Below are 13,054 nucleotides of genomic sequence, written 5' to 3'. Positions count from 1 at the left end.
AACTAATACGTCATTTATGTCAAAAGTGATATCCTCGTTTACCTTTAGCTATCCATCTCCCTGTCTTCTTTCCAGAATCTAAAAATGAGGGGAAAAAAATGATACTCCATACCTTGGATGTCCACATACAACTTGAGTACTATCTTGGCAGAATAAAATCTTTCAGAACTTCTGATCATTTTTTTCATTTGTTGTGAAGATAAGAAAAAAGGACAACCTGTGTCAAAACAGACTATTTCAAAATAGTTCATCCATGCTGTTACATGCTGTTACTTTTGTTATACCCACCACATTCGAGACAGACAGGGTCAAGGTTCACTCTTCCAGGTCTTGGCTTCATATGTGGCATTTTGGAGAGGTTTGGAAGCAGCAACTTTGTCCTTTGTGCACACTTTTACAAAGAGCTATAAACTAGATTCCTTTTCCAGGTCTACAGCAGGCTTTGCTAGGACCATTCTCCAGTGGCTTCCTCATCTTTCTTCCTCCTCCCTTTCAGTTTATAAACTGTGGTAATCTGCCCATATAGCTTAAGCAACTGCAGTGGTGATCAGTGATCTTATGAAGAACACACGGAACAGAAGTAAGTAAACTTAGCAGTATATGTTTGAGTAATCACTGCTGCAGTGACCATTCCCTCCCTCCACCCCCCCCCCTTATTATTTTTACATTTTTTTATGCCAGGGTGTTGTCTTTCTCTGTTGCTATTTTCCTAGCATTGTCCTCCCAGTGCTTTAATCTCCCTCTCTCTATTGGCATGAAAGCTCTGAGGGTTTGGTGCCTACACCTTACTTTTAGCTCAGCTTGAAATTACTAATGTTTTGGGAGTGTGGAAGGTGCCCTGAAAGCGTTGGAATCTGGCTGGCTGTTATGTCGTATGCAGGGTACAACCCATATTGCTTAGGCTACGGCAGCAGTGATCATTTGAACATCTATTGTTATGGTAAGTTTACTAATGCAACTGTACTTTACTGAGCCTTTCTGCATAAGTTGGCATGGGGTCCATGAAAGGCGTTAAGCCCACCCTGATACCTGCTCCTTGAGGTTTTTATCCTTTCAGTCTGTGTACTTCTCAAGTTTCTTCTTCTTTGTAGAAAAATAAGAGTCATTTTTTGGTTTTGCATTAACATTTGAGCTATAATTCTTGATTGAAACATTTCATTGTCTTAAGTTTTGAAGGTTTTTCATTTTCTTCAAAATGTGTGATCTCTAATGTGGTTTATATTCTGATAAAAGAGTAGAGTCCGATTGGGAAGTGAAAACAAAATTGGCATCATCATGAAATGGTATATGTAATGGCTGTCTATAAAGCAGGCTTACACCTGAGTAAGTTACTTATACAGAGGGCAAGCCTTGTGGAATTGGTCTTTCTGTATATTCTTATTCTGTTCTTCTGAAATTAACTAGACTCGCATGTTTAGAGAAGAGTGGCACATTTGTAAATTTATTTTAACACACTATAGTGAAGTACTTTTCCATTATTTTCCTTAATGCTGTGAAATGGAAGATCTTGATTCATTTGGTCCTAAATTATTTTGTATCGGGTTTTTTTTTTTCCTTTTCATGTGATGTTTGTCTAGCTTTGCAGTTTCTGATGGAAGCTTTTTAAGCTGATCTTTATAATTTATGAAGGTGCTACAAATGGAAAATAGTAGTGTAACAATATTTATAAAAAATCGGCGAAACTCTTTGAATGTATTATTTTGTACTGCTAAGTTCATTCCGAGATGCGGCTTCTGTTTTGGAATGGGTTCAGAGTCCATGAACTTTAAAGGATGTATAATATTTTTTCTTTCTTGCAATTTTTTGTGATTTGTGCATCTTTCACCTTAAGGGGTTGGCTGGTTCTGCACCAGTTTCAGTATCAGTATGCCCCCCATTTTGATTTAGAAATCTAACTTCCCTCTCTATTTAATATTCACAGTCAGCGTAATATCCAGTTGTACGAAAGCAGAATAATTAACTCCAGTTTCATCAAAACCTACCTCCGAAATGGAACAGCCTGCTTTAGTGCTGCATGCCACTCCTTTGCCATGGGTGGACTGGATTTCATTGCAGTATACTTTCACTATGCCATGAGGCAGACTGCACTGTCACTGTGCAGTGGGGCAGCCCACTTTTTGGTACAGTGTAATGGCACTGTGCTGTGGAACAGCCTGCAGTTCAGTGCCACTGTGCCACAAGGCAGCCTACATTATTTCAGTGCAGTGCATCAGTACAGTGTCATGATGCTGCCTACGTTCAGTGCTGTGCATCTGCAATGAGCTGGAGCAGCCTGCATTTCAGTAAAGTGCACATCCAGTGAGCCTTTGAGCACATTGTATTTCAGTGCACCACACACACTGTCTTCATTGGGGCAGCCTAAACTTCAGTTCAGCTGCAGTGTGCCTTGTGACAACATACATTTAGAGAGGTGCACTGTCAATGCACCATGGGACAGTTAACATTTCAGTGCAGTACCCTATCACTGTGCATTCGGGCAGACTACAGTTAAGTGTTGTGCATTATCATTGTGCAGTGGGGTAGTTAACACTGAAATGCCATGCACTGTCACTGTGCACTAGGATAACCCACAATTTAGTGCAGTAGACCACTGGTGTACCTTGGAGTAGCTTGCAGTTCTGTGCCATGCACTGTCAGTGAGCATTGGGGTAACCCACACACTTCAGTGCATTTCTGTGTTACTGTGCTATGGGGCATGATATACTTCAGTGTAGCATACCACTGCTGTGCCCTGATGCAGTTTTAGATTCAACCAAGTGTTAGCATATAAATTTAACTGCAAGAGCCTCCTTTTTTATTCATAACCTAGTTATTGTAATGTAGTCACAATAAAAATTTGTATACAAATAGCATATGTGACAACCCACTACTGAACCAGCAATCAAAGAGCCTCAATCCTCACCACTGGCAACAGTGGGGGATGTTAACTGGGAAGATAATAGGTATACACACAGTATTTCCACATGCAGCTCTGTACATCAAGTTCAATTTCCCTTAAGAGCACACAGAGACCACAGTCAGTCCAGGACGGGTCTCTACCTCTTTTCTCCACATCCCCAATAAGACTCCCCACTGGCACAGCTATAGAGTTCAGATCTGAGCTGAGTAGCCAAGACCTCCTGCACCCTTTTTGTCCAACCAGTGCTTTGTGTCCCTGCCCAGGTAGGTGACGCACATTCTTTGAGGTTTGATTTACACACACGGGAAGGGCTGGCACAGGTTTACTAGCTATGCCCCCTTTTGCCCAGACTATAAGGTAGTTTTCACTGCCACCAGTCAACACATCAGATACTTCAAGGCCCTTAAATGATGTCCAATCTTACTCTGTAATATTAATTTAATACAAATGATAGGTTGACAAAGAGCAAGGCTGTTGAGTGGCCAACACAGTATCACCAAATAAATATGCAAGTACTCTCAAAATGTAAATATCTCTAGACAGATCAGCCATGATGAAAGGTTTAAATATATTTAATAATAAAGGTAATATATCCCAACAGGCTCAGGCAGTCCCAAATGGTGATGCAATTAGTTGAACACACAAACCCAGATGGAAGGTAACTGGAATGCAGTCGTCACAATAGTTGAACAAAATAACGCAGCAGCAGTAAAAAATCCACTAGTTTAATGAAAAAGTTTAAGCGCTTAGGCAATGATCAACATTGCTTCATCAGACAAAAAACTAATCCACATTAAGTGCTTGTATTCCCTCAACAAATTCAAACTAACCAATCCTAGCACTTATACAGTTTAATTACACTAATTACGCTATATACTTTTAAAGCAACATACTATGTTGTGTGTTCAACTAATATTTAATAATAAATAAAAGAACAAGAAAATATTCCATGTGTATTCACAGTGACATCAGAGTTCAAAACCACAGGAAGTATTTAAAACAACATTGTAAGACCTTCTAAAATAAAGAAAAATATCTAAACTAAGCTGTGCTATATTCCCGACTATATAAGTCTACTATTTCCTAGTAACCTACTGAATGGGTGGTCTTTAGTTGTTGTTGGGTCCAAGACAGAATACAGAATGCACTCTCTCTCTGCCTCTCTCTCTCTGAGTTCTCAAATTAATATTACTGCTGGGATAGCTTGCAGAATGACACAATTTCTTGTTGTCTGACTATACTCCAAGTGAACCCTTTGGACGGTGCAGTGATGCAGCAGTAGCATTGTTGCCTCACAGCAAGAGGTTCTCCAGTTTAATTCTCAGCTGGAGTGCTTTCTGTGCAGGTCTGCATGTCCTCCCTGCATTCATGTGGGTTTTCTCTGGGTACTCTGGTTTCCTCCCACATAACAAAGACGTGTCTGGAGCATTTCTCCCCGGGCCTCCCCTGAAAATAGGCTTTGTTCTAAGTTGGACTTTCCCGGTAAACAAATGTTAAAATAAACAAATGTTGAAATAAAAAAAAAAAACACTGCTGGAAGCTGGCTGTATTTAGCATCTACCTATGAAAATACATAGACCCCAGAACTTTGGCAGATGCTGGAAGTCATAAAACAATTGCATTCCTTCATACTTCCAGAGGTAGTAATTAGTTCACTCCAAAGACAATACAGAAAGTTTCTCAGCACAGACTCTGTTTGTAGCTGCAATGAAAACTGAAAGATACCATCTTTTGTTGCGTAACTATAAAGTAATTTAATATCAGCTGTTTTTCTGAAGTTAACCTCCTGTATTCCAGTTTCCACTGTTAAAATATATACATTTAAATAGTTACAATAGTGCATGTACATTTCTGTTCTATTCCAGTAACACTGTGGTTACATTTCAAATAGCACTTTGCAAAAACATTTTCAACACACACTTCTGTACCAGCAGTTTGATATACACATGGCATACAGTTCTAATACATTTGTAACACAAGCATCTTGCATAAATCATGTTGATATTCACAAATTATATAATTATTTACACAATTCCAGATAGCTGTGCTGGCAATATCCCCTTTGTCACAGCATATACTGCACAAATTAAGTACATTTACAAATGGGAATGAACGAAAATAGAAGTACACAGAGGAGAAAGATTCAAGTTGAATTGACTGCCTGCAGCAAAGCATGCTCTATGGCAGCATGGACAATGCGGGTAAAACTGCTGGAATGTTTCCTTGATTTTAGACACTCTTTAAACAAGTTCTCATTTAGTGTTGTATAATTTGGAATGTCTCATGTTACATAACATAATGTTTTGTTAGTCATTTCCCCAGTGCATTTACAGAGTTCAGCTTCCATATACTTGTTATAGGATAGAACAGTTTTGTTTCTGATGGGTCATTTGTTCAAAGCTCTGGATGTATAAATGTTAAAAGTTTTAGTGCTGCAGGTTAGTGAGCACTGTTGTCAGTAACCGTGAAGTAGTAGCCGACACCCACTGTAGGTTTTCTTATTTGTCTGTAGAATTTAAGCTTCCAGGCTATGGAGTGTCAGTGCCCTGACTTGAGATTACAGATCATTGTGCAGGTAGACTGCTGATTAATGGGAGGCAGGCTTGCTTTTGAGAAGATTAATGTAACATTGTTCACTGTGTAGTGACTGCATCATAAATCTGTTTTCCTTTAAAGCACCCTGTGACAGTATTCAGATGTAAGAAGAGATTTCAGTAATGCTGCAGAGGGCATTCTCAAAACTAAGAATCTGTAAACATTTACTAAAGGTATTTACCTTTGTTAAAAATGCATTATTTCTCAAGCAGGTTCCAAGTAAGGAGGTTACTTTACAAACGGCTTGTGTATGTATCTTGAAAAAGAGAATGTCAAATCCAGAAACAAACCTAAGAACTTGCTCATTATAGTGATTTTCAAATGTACAACCCTTGACTGACTAATCGGTACTTCCTTATTATAGCAGCCTTGATGAAATTCAAAATGACCTTGGCAAATCGGTAACATTCTGCTTAAGAAATAAGGTGTGGTCCACCTGCTTTGGTACCCAAAGTTAAAATGAACTTTTGCAGGTAGGGTGTATTTCCTTACCTGGCAACATAAACAAGTGACTGCATTTGTACTTTTGCATTTATTAATTGGAGTGTAAAGCTCGGCAGGGGGGAATGTAAAGTGTGACAAAATCAGGAGCAATTATCGAGACACATGACATGTATACCTGAGGAAAGGTCGCTTTTCATTTTCTTGGCCAAACCCATTTCTGCAGTGTGGATGCAGCCACCTACTTTAAGTAGCCAGGCCATGGTTGTGTGTGAATACAGCATGTACAATGACAGCAGCACTCAAAATTGTTAGTTAAGTGAGTTTCCCATCCATCTCCCTACCTACATCACAACCACACTCTTCAAGTACAGGAGACGATACGTGCCGGACCAACTGGCCTGGTACAGTGTGCAGGACCAATGCCAGGGAACCTCAGTTGTACTCTGGATCACTGCAATTCAAAGTAAAATACTCACCTGAAACTGGATTAATCGCCTTATTTACTGTTTGTGTTACTATATCACCAGGGCCACTATAATAAGGAAGTACTAATTAATCTTTGAAGACCTGACAGTTTTGATGAATGCTGAGTAACATAGATTCGGTCCTCTTTATAGTTCATTTCAAGTTCTGTGCTGAAGAATTGCATAGTGCCTTACAGAGGTCCTGATGTAGACTAATTTACTGTAGGTGTGTGGCAGGGGTTAAGGTGTCCAAATCATCATTGTAGAGAATTGGCTTAATGTCTAGGTTTAAATTGTTGATTATAAACACAGAGCAAGTTACCAAATCCCCTGCAGTCCATCATTGTGTAATCAAGTGGAGGGACTGGAATCGCATGGGTCAGCTGTTATATAAAAGGAGAACTTTTTTACTAGTTTAATACATTGTTTTGAAGTCCATACACTTCAAATTTATATAACACCAGATTTGTGGAGGAAGAGGTTACACATCTTTGTAAGATCTGGATACAAAAACCCATTAAACTCACTGTTATCCATAAATATAAAGACAGTGTTCATAGTTGGGTCCATGGTTGTGCTATGCTCCTTATAAAAGTCATGCTGTTCATTACCGAGTAAGCCATACAGTTGTGGATGATGGTTGATTTATAATCTGTTGTGATACATTGGCCAGTTGAAGAAGAATGGAGATGGGTCTGTGAGAATTAAGAGTTCAGAGGACTTGCTTTGGATGAGGTCAGAATAATTGGAGAAAACTGGCAAAGAAACCCAGGTATTGGGAGCAAATAACTAGACAGGAAAAGGTAATAGAGTGGGAAGATGCGAAGAACATATTTGGACTGCAGGTGAGAGATTGCCTTCCATATCAAAGAGTGATATCAGAGTACAGGCAAAGAGAAAGCACTGGTAGAGTTCTTAGTGGAATCTAGAACAGAAGTGGCTGCTATGAAAGGAATAATTAGTAGAGCATATAAAATATTGCATGATAACTATAAGAATCAATCAGAAGAGGTTAGGAAGAATTGGGAAGATAGATTGGATAAGCAATTCACAAAGAAACAATGGGGGATATATGTATGTCTCCCAGGCAAAGATCCTATCCTAGATTTTTTGCATATTTGGAAGTGTTAGCATATATATTTTTATACCCCGAGCAGGTTGCAGAGAACCTTTCCTCAGGTAGACAGCAAATGTTGGAGCTGTGATGGGGAGAAAAAGGTAACCGGGAACATCTTTTCTGGTAGTGCAATGTGCTGGGTGATTTTAAAGATTCCTTGCAGACTGCTCTGTTGGAGATGTTGGGTGAGGAGCAAGTTGATGTGACTAGGGAAATGATTTTTTGAGCTATGATACAGAATTGGATTTGCCTAGACATAGTAAGGTCTTGCTGAGTCTAATTACGATGGCTGCCAAAAAGCAATAACTAGATAATGGAAATCGGAGTCTAAACCAACTTTACTAGAAGTAACAAAGATAGTAACAGAGAAAAAACAACTGGAACTGGGATCTTTAAAAAAGATAACTTCTATGCATTCTAAACTTATCAAATTGTAGTTTAACACAAGAACAAGTGGCAGTTTTAAACCTTGGACTGAAATTTGTGCCCACGGTAATACCGAGGGGCCATGTAGTAAAGCAGGAGATGTATAGATTTATCCGTAAATTGCATTTAAGAAATTATTTTGCCATGCAAACAGATAGAGGTAATGCAGTTATCAACAATATGTTATTAGTTGATAATGAATCTAATGATAGCTTTTTTCATGTTGTGAAAATGTTGAAGAAATGTTCCAGGTTAATAGAAATGAGAATAAAACTGAAGTTTTAAGTGATTATTGTAAAATTGATGTGTCTACTATTCCTGTAATAAGTAAATATATTCCCCCCATTTGACAATGTACTTGTATCACATTTTAGCTCAATGATAGGCTTCAGAGGGGAGAGTATTTGTGACAATGTCACAAAAAATAGAGATAGTGTGTGTTATAATTTAACTTCAAGAGAATGGCATGCATTAAAAATATTACAAAACAGAAAGGAGTTAATAATAAACCCAGCAGATAAAGGAAATAAGATGATAAAGGAAATAAGATAGTGGTTATGAATGTAACACAGTATTATGGAATGTGCATGGATCATCTGGAGAATGTTGAGGTGTATGAGAAATGTGATAGGAAAGAATATGAATAAGCTTTAACCGATTATGAAAAATATTAGATAAAAGTGTAAGGCTAGGCTATTTCACTGAGAAGGATGTAAAAGATAGACTGTTTAACAGAAACAGTGAAAAAACTATTTTCTTTTGCCTGCCTAAAATACACCAATGCTTAGAGAAATCCCCCTGGCAGGTCCATAATTTCGGCCAGCAAGTATTTTTTACATAATATTGGTTTGGTATTACATAAAGTATTGTTGCCTTATGTTCAGAAGTGTCCTGTATACGTACAAGACAGTTTTGATCTCCTAAAGAAAATTTCTCCTATAGTTTGGAATAGGAATAAGTATTGGCTAGTTCTTGATGTTAAGAGTTTATATACAACTATTAAACATTAGGACGGAATAGAAGCCATTAAGTATTTTCTAGGAGATGGTCCTTTCTAATTTCATTGTTGACATGGTAGATTTTTGCTTGAAAAGTAATTATTTTTACTTTAATAACCAAATGTACAGGCAAAAATAAGGTACAGCCATGGGGGCAGCTTTTTCTCCATGTATGCTAATTTTTTCATGTCTTTTTTTGAAATTACTTTTTTAAGTTAGATTTTATGAAAAAATATGTTGATTTTTATTTTCTATATCTAGACGATTTGATATCTGTATGGTGAGGGTGGTTGGGAAGAAGTTGAAAATTTTGTATTTGAGTTACAGAAGAATTAATTTGGCTTGTCCGTTTGACGGCCTACAGAAAGGTACGAAAGTTATATAGTTGGCTGTTATGTTAGAAGGGAAGGAAATGGAAGTATTATAACAAACATACATAGAAACTTCATTGATGGTAGTCAATACCTTCATGCCACCAGTTGCCATCCACCTCATGTTTTGAAAGCTTTAACCTATGGGGAATTATTACAAATTCTAGATTATGCAGTGAAAAGGACTTGTTGATACAGAGATAAATCAAACTATAAACATGTTTTTGAGAAGAGGGTATGATCCAAGTAATATACAAGAAGCCCAAAATAAAATGTGGGGTGAAATAAAGGAAATAAATAGAGAAAGGGGGAGTAATACAGTATATTCAATAAACAAGAGAAACAGTTTAGATAGCATTTGGTGGACCCAATATATTATGTATCAGTTTATAATGTTAAAAGTAAAGAAATCGTAGAATTAATTGAGTATTATTGGAAATATTTAGTGCAAGATACATTTCTGGCAAATATTCTATCAAAAAAAACTTTTTTTTTTTCATACACTCTGGGTAAAACGTTGAAGGATATGGTAGTGCTTGTTATGTTTAGTATGCCTACCATGGAAATAAAAACATTGTCAGTTAGGGGGACTTTAAAATGTGTAAATGCAGTATATGTGCACATATTGTTAACACATTTTACAGCATGAATAATGTTAAATTTGAACCTAGGGGCATTTTTTCTTGGAAAAGTAAAGGGGTGATGTACGCTTTGAGGTGTCCATGTCACCTATATTACATAGGGGAGACGAAGAGATAGTTTCATGTTAGATTTATGGAGCATATGAGAGACATAAAAATTGTAAGGAAGATAGTGATTGCTTCACATTTTAAAATGTTTCACAATAGTGATGTTAATTTGTTGCATGGCACTGTTTTAGAGCAAATAGAATGAATAGAAGTTAATGAAAATATATTAAAACAAAAGTTATATAAGGAAAGTATTTATATTTTAAAACATAAGACATTGGTTCCTAAGGGCTTAAACAATGAATTGAATTTAAAGTGTTTGCTTTAAAATAGGAACCTATTTTTATTGTTAAATTGATTAATTGAATGTAATTAGTAGTATAATATAAAAGACAAAGCTTTTGCAGTCTTTTTTATTCCTTGAAGGTGGTAACAGCGAGGAGCTAGAATAAACTACACTTGTTTTTCTACGTAGTTTTCTTCTTTATTATAAGTAAGCAGTTGGATTTACATTTCCATTTGGATCGAAGTCCTTGTGCTGGATAAATTTACAGAGGAGGTGAAGGTTTTGTTGTGGTGTTGAGATTACTGTTAAGTCTAGTATATTTTTTTATGACTTACGAACAGCTGTGTGAAAAGACACTCAGAATATTGGCTCATTCCTTCTTTTGAAACAAGGCACACTCTGATAGCTTAGTATTTTTCATCAATTTGATGTCACACTGATATGATTTTATCATATAATGAGTAAATGCCTTCCTGACACCCATTACGTGGAACAGTAACAGTTAATTTCAGAGTACTTGATGCTTTTAACAACTGACCTCACCTGATCACTTTACGTGTGTCATGTGTTACACTGGACAGGCTATCTGTCAGGTATGGGTAAAGCAGTAGATATGGAATGCAGATATTTTAAGGACCTTATTGGCTGTGTCGTAAATGCTTGTATTTGTGCAGTAAATTAGACTAGAGGAAAATGCTGTTAAGAATACATTTCTGGAAGAGAATCCTGCTAATGAGGAAAGCTCCTTCAGATGAAAAAGGTTTTGCAAGCCTGAAACTACTTAAATTTGTATTTGGTAGTTCATCTTGATCTTCTGCACTCCGTCAGGGTCTGCTAGCACAACCTATTAGGGCAGCCACATGTGGAGAGAGAGAAGGTATTAAAACATACTTTCACAACTAGCACTGAGTTTGTGATTGATAGGACCGTTGGGACTTTACATTGAGCTAATGCTCTGTTTACTTTGGCTGTCGACAGTCTCTGTAAAGAAACCACCAAGAACTGTAGAGTTCTACTGAAATCCTGTGCTTCAGAGACTTTGCATTTAGTAGAAGGTAGAAGGATTAGAATGGGCCTTGCTGACCTGAAAAACTCATCTGTTTTAAAAGTGCAGCCATTTTTTAACAGCAGTATATTACATATATACAACAAATACTGCGTGTAAATATGCAACCTTTATTTAAAGAGCCGCATAAGCTATGTATGCACTTATGCCAGTGTAGCTCAGTTTTATTACATACACTGGGTTTTGTTTCTGTGCAATGTGTATAGACTAGATTAACTGTAAAGCTTACAAAATGAGTGCAGATGAGTGATCAAAGTGTAGTCAGCTGAACAAATACAGGATGTTGGATTACTGAGAGAGCATAACAGTAAACACATTTTTCAGGTAACAAAATTACACTCTCTCACAGATGTTTGGTATAGTCTGCTTTCTGGAGGTTATATAAAATGTGGTCATAGCTTTCAGTTTTTGGAGTACATTCCTGTATCCATAACTGCAAAATTTATTTCAGTGAGGAGAAATCTATTATGTATGTCTTAAGTAATCATGGGTGCAGTCTATATGAAACTGTCAAGTAGTTGCATCTGTCACGCGGGATAATGTTTCATGGCTTCCAGTGACAGCTTTTGAAAATATCTGTCCTCTGTGTAGGATAGCATTCCTAATATTTCTGCCTGTGTAAGACGTATGTGGCAGTAGATGATATGGTGGTCAGTGGCTAGATCATTGTAATTGCATTCTCAGTTTTAGAATGAGTTGCAGATGGATGGTGGACCATAAACCTGGAGAGTATTAAGCAAGCGTCGGCTGAACATGTCCCCATTCCTTGTCTGATTCTTATGGGAACAGTGTCTGCATAAGTGCTTTCAAATGAAGGCAGGAGCTCTGTTCCCAGAGTAGTGATTGGTGGATTCAGGCAGTCATCTTGGCAACGCATACAGAAGTATGTGTGCCAGCCTAATGTCACTGGTGCACAGCTGAACCCTCAAGATGAAGGAGCTAAAGGGGGGACAAAGTATGTTTTTTTACACATACCCAACCTTCCTTAATGGTCCACTATAAACAGCCATTTAGCCCATTTGTTTCTGGGATCGTAAACATTAGAAATTCTCACGCTAAGAGGAAAGCCCTATGGCCCATTCATGCCTATGAATCCTGGTAAGCCCTTCATTTTGCCAGTGAGAGTCAGGTGGTATGAAGTAGGCCAGCTTGCTGCTCTTGGGGGATGGCGTGCCATTTCCCTATTGGGAGCAACCCCCCCCCCCCACACACACTTGTAGTGGCTCCTCCTGTGTGCCCACTATTGCAGTCTCTCGAGGGGAAGTGTGTCTCCACTTTGAAAGTGCTGTCTCAACACCACCAGGTAACATCTAGTGCACCTTCTAAGTGTGACTCTTGTGGTGAATTAGAGCCACTTTCCCCCTGGGATGACAAGCCAACAAAGATTGTGTATCCCCATCCTTCCCAGCTGACTCCTGTAGAGACCTGAGTCTGTATTTGAATGCTTGTTACTTGTGATGCATTACTTTCTCTGTGTGCTACAGAGCTAGTTGTAGAGTGTACCATTCCCTGTCAAGTCCTTTATAGATGTCTACTAACCTGTCCATACAACTCCTCCTAGATGTTATTCGGTGGGATAACTCTCCCTTCTCATTTTCCATTGACTAAGACAGAGAACTGAGAAGAAAGTTCTTTGGAGATGGGTGACGCATGTGACAGAGAGATAAACCAAGGATGCTGTTAAAACAGTAGTTGTGAG

General features: G+C 37.9%; 1 protein-coding gene across 1 annotated transcript in view; it reads left to right on the top strand.

Annotated features, from left to right (window-relative positions):
• The window catches only part of LOC122787469 (S-adenosyl-L-methionine-dependent tRNA 4-demethylwyosine synthase TYW1-like), a 2,539,581-nt gene that overhangs the window by 1,749,782 nt on the left and 776,745 nt on the right, over window positions 1-13,054 (top strand). The gene's annotated exons all lie outside the window — the stretch shown is intronic.

Source organism: Protopterus annectens, chromosome 13.part0, assembly GCF_019279795.1.
Source record: "Protopterus annectens isolate FY-2018-M chromosome 13.part0, PAN1.0, whole genome shotgun sequence".
NCBI lineage: Eukaryota > Metazoa > Chordata > Ceratodontiformes > Protopteridae > Protopterus > Protopterus annectens.
This window is presented reverse-complemented; position numbering and strand designations above follow the sequence as displayed.